Here is a 10,832-nt window from a genome sequence, read left to right as displayed (position 1 = left end):
CATTCAAGAAATCCCTCTTCTTCTATCCATTCCCTTTTACTGTCCACCCTTGTTAAGATTATTTGCTCTCTTTTCCATTCACACAAGTTCAAGTAGTAGCTTTTTTGTCTTTTTAACTTTTCTTGGACCAATAGGTAGATCCCATCAATAATTCTCATAATCACATGGAAATTACCATTTAGTCATCATTTCCATTTTTGTTGGTGGGGTCATATGAGATCACAAGAAACATGGCACTAACGATTCCAGAACAGAGAAACTTCTAGGAACCAGTGTGTGGCTCTACATTCTCTGATTTAAAACATCAGCACTGCTTGAGGGGAGTTTATGAGAAGAGAACCATCTCCTTCAACATAAATAGCAGTTACAGAGCTAGGCTATGTCAGTCAATAAAAAAGCAGAGAAATTAACTGTAATTCTAGAATCACTAGAATTAATGCTGTTAGCTAACACATTTGGCCTCATTTCTTGAATTTACTTTAGATTATTTTAATATTTAATAAAAGGCATGCTAGAACTGTATATTAAAAAGTGGTAAGAAGGAATTTAAAGATGCTGTGAAGAGTCAATATGCTTACATATATAAAGCACATTTAAGGTTAAATGTCTCAGAACATGTTTTGGAAATCATTTCATCAGAAAAGAGACAGCTTCTCACAAAAGGTGTTATTTTATGTGAGACTGTGTGATATGAATAGTTCTTTTCTGAGATACTTAAAACTTGAAATAAAACAGGAATGTTATCTCAACCTGTACACATATTTAACTGTGTAAAGTCTATTCTGAAGATTTCATTATCATACTAAATGGCTTCCTTTGCGCTTTGTAAGTAAAAAAAATAAACTTTTTAAATGTCTCTTTCTAAAATGTGCATAATGCTAACAATTTTAGAAGGTGAGTATTCTATTTCCTTATTGAAACATTAAAAACCTTTGAATTTTGCAATTCAGTCATATGACTATAGGATTTATAAATATATTTTCTTTATCACACATGTTTTAAATGTAGAGACCGACAGGGGTGCCTAGGTGGCTCAGTCGGTTAAGTGACAGACGCTTGATTTCAGTTGGTCAGGAGATTGAACCCCATGTCAGGCTCTGTGCTGGGCATGGAACCTGCTTAAGATTGTCTCTCTCCCTCTCCGTCTGCCCCTCCACCACCCCTGCTCACACTTATACTCTGTCTCCCCCCAAAGAAGTGTATATTTTGAAGACTTTTCACTAAAAATGCCCAATAATGAGGAAAGAAAAAGAATTTCTCTATTCACTGATCTAAGTTTTTCAGATGATTTAATGTGTATTTTAGAAGTGCGATTTTATCAATAGCATTTCCCCAAATATTTATGATTTCCTCTAAATAATTAGTATTTAAATATTTGGAATAAAACAAAGACATCTGGGGATAATAAGAATAAAAAATTTATTATGGTAGTGCCTACAAAAGAAAGTCCTAACTCTTAGACTATTTTTTGGGTTTCATTTCAGTATAAAAATAATTGATATTGACTAGAGACCCAGAAATGCAAGAAGTCATTTATTTGTAATAAAAATAACAATAACAATAATCAGCAAAAGGAGACAAGAGAGAAAATAATGAAAGGAGAAGGATTTATATATCTATTTGGAGGACACAAAAACTAAAAATACCAATTATTGTAATTCCCTTGCAACAATTTAAAAAACTCACAACCTCATCAATTTTCAAAAAACAAAGTTCCATAAACCATAAAAGACATTTTACATAGATTACTCTTAAGCTACTATATATTTAATCCTAAAGACTTGCAAGAAATATTTTAAAGTAGGGGTGAAGGGACACTATGGGAGTTGCTGCACCCAATTAAATCCAATATTCCCAAATATAAAGGAGGGAAAATAGAAGGAAGATGATCAAAGGGAGATTAGAGGGTAAAGGTGAATGAGGTAAGAGAGAACATGGAGGAAAGAGCAATGGAGAATATGATCATGACTTCCTCAAATACAAGCTGGCTCTAGTAACCACTAGATAATATATATAAACTTTCAGCAAGTTTGATTTTTTTTAAATAAAAATAAATGGAATGAATAATTGTTGGTTCTAGTTGGGCCCCATACACAGAGCATGGAGAGACCACAAAAAAGGCAGATCACTCTGGATCAGTTGGTGACAAGTTTAATGAGCAAGAGAGCTTACTTATGGGCATGGCTTCTCTCGGGTGGCTGCAAGACCAGCAGATCTCCACATATGCCCTCCAGCCTCTGCGCCTTGGGACACCTGGGTGGCTCAGTCGGCTAAGCATCCAACTCTTGATTTTGACTCAGGTCATGATCTCATGGTCCATCAGGCTCTGTGCAGGGTATGGTGCCTGCTTAAAATGCTGCCTCTCCTTCTCTGACCCATCCCACCTCTCAAAAACATAAAAAGTTTATATAGAAACCTTAACTGGGTTTAGTCATGTATACCTTCCAGATAGTCTCAACGATACATTGCTCTCTCAAGGCAGAGACTTTGAAAATGGCTTCCATTGGGGGAAGCATGAGCAAAATGTACATTCCAAAGACAGGGAAAGGGTAAAAAGTTCCAATTGCCTGAGCATCACTCACAAGTCAACTATTGGTCACATCCTTTGGATAACCTCCTTCAACAACAATTTATGAATTATAGGGAGAACTATCTATATCCAGAGATTTTTTTCAAAGATATATAGATTTATCCTGAACAACTTTATACCAGTAAATTTGAAATTATATCTAAAATCAAAACTTTTACAAAAATAAAGAAGCTCTCTCATAAAGCATAAACAATGCACTCACTATGGAAAATTAAAAAGTACAGATAAATACTCTCAAAACCACACATGAAAATGCAAGTTATTACTGTCAAGTTCTACCAAACCATATATATATACATATATATATATCCTATATCATGTAAACTGCTCCAGGGTAGAGAAATATATGTGCCTCATATTGAGTTCCAGAAATTCTGTTGACTCAAAGCTAAGGAAAAGAGGTACCAATGACTTTCCATTCTAAATTCAGAAACCTTCAAGGAAATGGTGTGTCACAATGCACTAAGACCAAAAACAGAAGAACAAACAATAACAAAAAAAACACCAAGGGTAGAAATAGGAGAAATAAATTATATTTTCTAATATGCTACTCTGTTTACAAATCTAAGAAAAAAAACTAATATAATATTTCAATCAAGTAACTAACTTCAGGATAAATATAAAATTGGTGAGTTTCCTATGTGATAGGAATAAATTTGTAAATATATTACTAAAACAGGAATCCACTTAAAATAGCAACAAAATATATTTTTAAAAACTCATAGCAATACATCTAAAAGGAAAGATTCAATAATATAAAACTCAAATGAAGGATATTAGAAAGGTATAAACTAAATGGAGATATAGAATATGTCTGGAAAAATATTCAGTATTATAAAGACATCAATTCTCCACGCAAACTCAATAAGACTCTGAATATACTTTTACACAAGACTTGGCAAATTAATTATGAAATTTACTCCAAGAGAAAAAATGTGAAAGTCAAGCCAAAAGAGTTTTGAAGAGAAAAAGGAGAAAAAATTTGTTCTACTGAAATTTAAAACAGGCTATAAAATAACAAAACGCCAAACATATTTTGGTTTCATTGAATATCAGACAAATATATCAATGGAACAGACAGAAATTACTTGCGCATTTATTTGTATTTAATAGATAATAAAAGTATTTCACATCAGTAAGAATGTAAAATGGTCAATCAATATGGTTAACAACCTAGTTCATGCATACATGAAAAGATAAAATCAGATCATCTCACTATTCACAAAAATAAACTCTCTATGGATTGTTTCTACAGAGAAAAGTTTGAAAAGAATTGTAGAAACATTAAACTAAACCATAAGTTAATTTATTTATGTCCTTCATGTCAAGAAAAGCTTCAAAAACCAAACATTAAATGCAAAATTGTGCAGAAAAACTTTAAGCTACATCTAAAATTTAAAATTCTGCATGACCAGATTCACCTTAAATGAAGTTAAAAGGTAAATGGAAAACAAGAGAAAATATGTTCAAGAGATAAATAAAATATGTCCAGAATACATAAAAATGAAAAAAAAAAAGACGAGGGACAGATAAGATACTTTACTGTCAGTAAATTCACAGAACAGAGAACATGAATTAAAGCATAATGAGCTATTTTTGCCCATTGGATTGACAAAAACGATAAAGTTAGACTACATCAAATGTTTCTGAGGATGTAGTAAGAACAATACATTCCTTTCCTAACGGTAGAAGTTTAATTAATATAGCAACATTGGCCAAGTGTTAATATCCAAAAGATGGGGACCCAATAACTCAGCCATATCTATTCCAGATAATTATGTAGGTATTTGCAAATGAGAGCAAGTACAGTAAAATTTAAAAAAAAAAAAACAATCAGAATTTCTATCAGTAAAACGGCTAAACAACCTATCATAGGCCACATGTTGAAGTATAATGCAGCAACAAAAAGTAACATGAAAACATTGAGATATAAAACAATTCCTAAGGAAACTGTAGAAAGTTACAGAAAAATATCCACCATATTTATGCAAATAAACAGAAAACAGTTTTCTATATGCATTTATGTCCCTAAATTATACAGAAGATAATATTTATAAGGTGGTTATCTGGAAGGGGGAGACTGGGATTTTCAAGTAGGTATGCAGTCTTTTGGTTTAATATTTTTAAATGGAAAAATAATATTCCATGAGTTATTTTTCTAATTAAAACTAAATTTTAAAATCATTTTTTAAAAAGTCAAGAACCAGAGGGAAACAATACAAAATTAAATCCAGCAGGCATTTAATGAGCTTATAAATATGACAGGAATTGTATCTCATTACTTAAAGAAAAATATCAATCCACTTCTACATAGCAGTCCACACAATTCATGTCACATTGAGGCCATATTTTAATGCATGGAGACAGTCCATAAGTGCTGGAGGCTATTATTTATACCTCCATTCAGAGTGTACACAGAGCTTCTGGGACTCATCTTTAATGCTACAGCAGAGCTTTTTGCAATTAAAGGGAGTTAATGAAAACAAAATTGAACTTAAATGACTTTAAATGACTCTTATCTTTACTCTCAAAGACCCAAGAGAAAAACATACAGTTAAAAATGTTACTCTTTGGGCTAATTGACTATTGTAATATTGTTCAACAGCCCAAGACACAAGTTTGTCAACAACTTGGAGTAAGTGACTTACTTGAAGGAGGCTGATTTTATTAATAGAGGTTGTGTTCTCTGAGGAAGCATATAGGAGGGGGAAATAGCAACAGGGATAGCATCACTTGAGGAAATCATTTTCTTTTATTACTTTTTTTAAGTGTTTATTTATTTTTGAGAGAGAGACAGAATGTGAGCTGGGGAGGGGCAGAGAGAGAGGGAGACACAATCTGAAGCAGGCTCCAGGCTCTGAGCTGTCAGCAAAGAGCCAAGTGAGGGCTCCAACTCAAAAACTGAACTGTGAGATCATGACCTGGGCCCAAGTGCTACGCTTAACCCACTGAGCCACCCAGGCGCCCTGAGGAAATCATTTTCTTAAGTGTGAGGTATTTTTCCAAAGTTTTGCCAAAGATTCTGTAATAATTTTATTTTTTTCTTACTTTTTTCTGTAACAATTTTAAATCAAGAAATATTTATTGAGTATATCTCTATCAAGATACAGAAATAAAATTCTTAAAATCTGAAATTCATAATCTGGTTATAAGATTATAATCTGGTTATAAGATGACACCTATAATTACAGAATACTTAAGAAATATTATAATGTATTCTCAAGTGTTAATTAATGTGATGAAACATAATGCTGGTATAATAGATCCAGACTGCAGTGGGTCATTGTTATCTGAAGATATTAATGTATTGACTAAATTGAAAGGAGACTTAAATTGTCACAGTCAAACCATCTGCATAAATTTTGATCTCTACAGTATCCCTGCCAAGAGGACAACCCAACTGACTGAATTAAATGTGTATCAGCGAACAGCAAACTCACAAATCGTGACGGGCCAGCTCAGGAGATTTTTACCTGAGTAAAAATTGGCCTTTCTATGGCTCTTACCCATATGTCCAAGGCTACCACTTGGAACATACAGGGGAAAAAAGTGTATCATCTACCTTTAATGGGATAGTCTTCAAATGCTCCATCACTTCCTTATCCCCGAGTTCTAAACTCCAGAGTAAAGGTGCATTTTATAATCTTCATGTGATCTTGATTTGAATCCCCTCTTCATCCCAGACATTCTCCTCTCCTAGTGTTTTACTCTTTGTACTTTACCTTGTTTGTTAGGACTTCCCAAGCTGTAATCAACAGAAACAAACCTGAGTTTTATAAACAAAAAGTATGTAGGGGGAGTAGTTAGAAGAATTCAAAGGAATCCATTGATACCAAGGTGGAAAGTCATCTTATCCGTAGAAGACTCAGTGAAAGAACCAGAAAGCATCAGCAACCAAGGCTCTCCTGCTTTTCTACCTCTGTATATCAGTTATGTCTCCTTCCTTGGTCTCCTTTTCTCTTTGCTTAGCAATATGTTTGATCCCTAATTTTAATGTTGCACCTGAGATTCTCATAGCTGTAAGTTTAGATTTTACTGTTCCCGCTCCACATGCAGTCCGTTTCTGAAAAGGATTTAGACATGGCTAGTTTGGATGTGAGGGGCAACCTTTTGTCCACCTAACCCACTCTGGCCCTAAGGTGTGGGGTTATGTGTTCAATATTACTGCTAAAGGTTCAACCTGGAGCTCTGACACAGATAAGAAAATCAAAAGTTGGGCAGATGGCTTGGAATGTGAAACTCATAGGTAAAACATAAAACTCCTGGACTGATATAGGCAACATCACAGTAGCATAACATGATGTCAGAGACAAAATGACTGTATTTCATTTTACTGGTCAGAAAACTGAGCTATAGAGAACTGAATGTCTTAAAACTGTATAGTTTGTTTATGGCTGAATAAAAATGGTAATACACTTCCTCTGAATCCCTCTATATGTCCCTGAAGGGTCTTCATGGAGAGTTTTCTCTAAAAAATATTTCTCTCCCCAAAATCTGAGAAAAGAATGGCCATTAGACCTAATATAATGGAAGGCCAGAGAAAATACTATGGAAATTATTTTATGGTGAAATATTACTGCTAAGACTGTTTGCATACAAAATTTCAAGTTCACGAAAACTTACCTAACATAAACAAAGAACAAATTCTAAATTATGTTATTATTTTGAACTAAACCATTGTCACTTCTCTGCTATAAGCATCCTAAATGAATAAGCTAGGTAGAAATATTCAATTAATTTTCAAAAGATAAAGGTTATAACGATTTTAACCAGTTATTTCCTATACCACTTTTGAATCTGATTTTTAATGTCTTGTACTGTGTAGTCTTCCTCTCTGTTGCTCTGGTATTTGGGGCCAAGCTCCTGCTACTCCCAGAGATTAGTTAATTCCCAGAGATAGCAAAGTACTTCCCTGTGAGTATGACTTTGATATAGAAACCAGTCAATGCAGTGCCTACCGCCTCAGTCATCTCCTTTATCACATTCTCCCACACCAAGCCAATAATCCTCTGTCTAATTACCCTATGGCCAGGTACTAGGTAACTATCCACAGTCCCCACTGAAATTATGCTAACTATCCAATCCTAAACTTGTTCAGCATACCAACCCTGCTTCAGCCATTCTTTCCCGCAAAACTCCAGTAAAGTTTAGGGCAATCCTCTCCCACTCTGTCTTCTACCTCCTGACCATCCCAGAACCTTCTCCTTGTGAAGCTGCATAGCATAGCCTTCCACCTGCCTCTATGGATCTGTGCACATCAACTTCTTCCTCCAAGACCATCATTTTCATGCCTGCTGCTATACCATACCTGATTGAAACAAATCCCAGGTACATTTAGAAAATTTAACCTTAAGGATTTGAAATGAAAAACATGGTAAAACTTAGGTACTCAAAAATGATAGGAATTGGTCTGAAGAAGATTTTTTTCCCTAGACTACAATAGAAAAACTCTGAAACACATTTAAAATATATCTATCTGTTCAGTTTTTTTAAGAACCTCTAGAAAAGAAATTGCACAAACACTTTTCAATGTGTTCTAAGTCAATTGGCCTCTCACTCAGCATACTTTTATAGTTAACCTAATCGCTTCTCGGCCTTTTGGCTAAGATCAAGTGCAGTATCTGTTCTTATCAGTTTAATATAGTTAACCTAAATCCCTCAGCCTTCTATTTCCATTCTGTGTGATCGGTTTAATTGTCTCCTTCATGGCCAGAAGGAGTTGGCTTTCACCATGCATTCTGATAGAAAAAAGAAGAAAAAGAGAAAAGCCAGTTATTCCCGCCCCCCTTTCTTTTGTTCTCCTAAGGAGCTAGTTTGAGGCTTTTGTTGTAAGGAGACCGAGTTCCTAGATGTTGCTAAACCAATCCAGCTACTCTTACCAACAAATCATCCGAGAGACCTTTACTTTAATCCCATGATGGCCAGCATGGCTTGTGTATGCCTGTCCACCTGGAAACCAAGAGAGGGAACAGTTGTTCTCCATTCCTACCACCTGAACACATCAGAACCGTATTAATAGGAGCCTCACTCATGTCTTTACTTGTAATAAAGCTGTAACACAATTCAAATTAAAGACAAAGAGAAAAATTTACAAGAATCAGGACAGATTTGTCCACCCTAGAAAATAATATTTAACGTATAAATTGTGCTTAGAGCATCCATGTAATATGTAATATTTCACTTGTACATTTTGCAAATTTTAACGTTTATATTTATTTTAAATAATAAGAGAGAACATTTAAAGTTACCTTAGTTATTTAGTTTTTAAATTGAAATGTTATTTATATGCATTTAGGAAATGCTATAGAAATGTTGTAAGCTTAAGTCTTCCTGAGAATGCATATAAAATTACCTTGGCACTTCTAAAACCAAGCCATGGGGCCCATCCTGATAGAGTACCCAATTGAGTAAGTGATATGGTAGGGGATGTGCATCAGGTTGTAAGAGCACACAGTACCGGCACTTAACCCAACCTAGGGGGTGCCAAGGAAGACTGCTAAGAAATGACATTGAAGCTGAGGTCTGACAACTAAATAGCTATTAGTATGGGGATGAGAAAGTAGAGAATGATATAAAATTATATAAGCATGGGCACCTGGCTTGCTCAGTCAGTAGAGCATGCAACTCTTGATCTCAGGATTATGAGTTTAAGCCCCACATTGGTCAGGGAGCCCTGCCTTAAAAAAAAATTAAAAACAGTTTAAAATTATATAGGCATAGGGAAAGGTCCAGAAGCAAGAGAGAATGTATGGTAGATAATTGCTTTCATAACCCCAATTTTTCAGGCCTCTCTGTAACTATACCCTTTGATGGTGCCCTTCCACACTGACCCTGAACTTGGCCATGTGACTTGCTTTGGCCAATGGAATCCCAACTTGATGAAAGCAAAAAAAGCAAATGTGCATTTTCGTTTCCTCTCTTGAATCCCTGTGATCACTGGGTTATCCTGTTGAAGGATGAAACATATGGAGAAAGTCAAGGACATCCTAAATGAGCCAACAGCATGGATAGAGCTTGACTTGTCGGTGAATCCCAACCAAGACCGGAACTACCCAACCAACCAGGTCAATACTGAGAATCAGGATTGCCCCAACTGTTCAGTCAGTAGAACTAATATGGGAGAACCTATAAATGCTTGTTTTCTTAAACCACTGAGTTTTGAGCAGTTTGTTATATAAACTATTAAGGCAATAGATAAATGATAGAAAGATGACACAAACTGACAGACGAAAAAAATAAAATAAAAGCGTATCATCATCCTAATGTGTTTTGTTAAATTTCTGCAGAGGCCGAGTCTTCTTTCAAATGATCATTTCAATTCCTTTTGGTGACATGTTTCTTTGTGTTCTTTCATTTTGTTTTTGTTTCACTTTTTTAGTTGTTGACATGAGTTTGCCCTTCCCCATTTATATAAACTTAAGTAGTTCTCTTGAGAACCTCTCTAAAGCAGAGTGTGTATAGCTACTACCTCTCACCACACTCTAGAGCTATCTTCCTCTGGCTTTACTCCCATGTAGGTACCCTTTGGGGGCAATGTTTTATAGCTTAGTGACCTTCCCTTCTTCCACAAGTTTGATCCCTTTCCATGCGACCTTGATTTTATCTCCCAATAAGAAATCTATGTCTTCCAGTAAGGAACACGCTTGTCTCCTACTCCTTTGGCTCCACAAAGACATTTGGCCAAGCTACTTTTCAGACTCCCCACTCATCCTGTGATGCCCCATCCACCTGCCAGGTAAGGGAATTGGGCAGTTTAACCCCAGGGATTCTGTATATATTAAGGTGCTAATATTTAGATTTTGGCAAATATTTTCATCATTTTAGTTTTAATTTGGTTTATACTTACATTGTTGGGGGAAATCAATAGTTTAATCAATCTCCTGAGGTCTTTTTTTTCCTAGTTTTGAAGCTTAGAAGACCCTCTGTTAATGGACAGTATTATTCAGTCTTCTCAGAATATTAAATTCTTAATTTTAAAAATAACTTTTGGCTCAGTAATACTGCTGCTAGTAATTTGGTGATTGCATGCATTGGCTAAAGTAATCTGGAAACAATCTAAATGTCCATTTTATTTTTTTTCCATAATATTTTATTGTCAAATTGTTTTCCATACAACACCCAGTGCTCTTCCCCATAAGTGCCCGCCTCCATCACCACCACCTCTTTTCCCCCCCTCCCCCTTTTCCTTCAACCCTCAGTTCATTCTCAGCATTCAATAGTCTCTCAAGTTTTGCATCCCTCT

The 10,832-nt window shown here is 35.1% G+C and overlaps 1 non-coding gene across 1 annotated transcript; it reads left to right on the top strand.

The window, feature by feature from the left end:
* Positions 1-8,172: 8,172 nt before the first annotated feature.
* LOC115293135 lies at positions 8,173-8,367 on the top strand. Its single transcript, XR_003909384.1, has one exon. It is a non-coding gene; the product is annotated as a U2 spliceosomal RNA (small nuclear RNA).
* Positions 8,368-10,832: the final 2,465 nt, after the last annotated feature.

Source organism: Suricata suricatta, chromosome 5, assembly GCF_006229205.1.
Source record: "Suricata suricatta isolate VVHF042 chromosome 5, meerkat_22Aug2017_6uvM2_HiC, whole genome shotgun sequence".
Classification (NCBI taxonomy): Eukaryota; Metazoa; Chordata; class Mammalia; order Carnivora; family Herpestidae; genus Suricata; species Suricata suricatta.
This window is presented reverse-complemented; position numbering and strand designations above follow the sequence as displayed.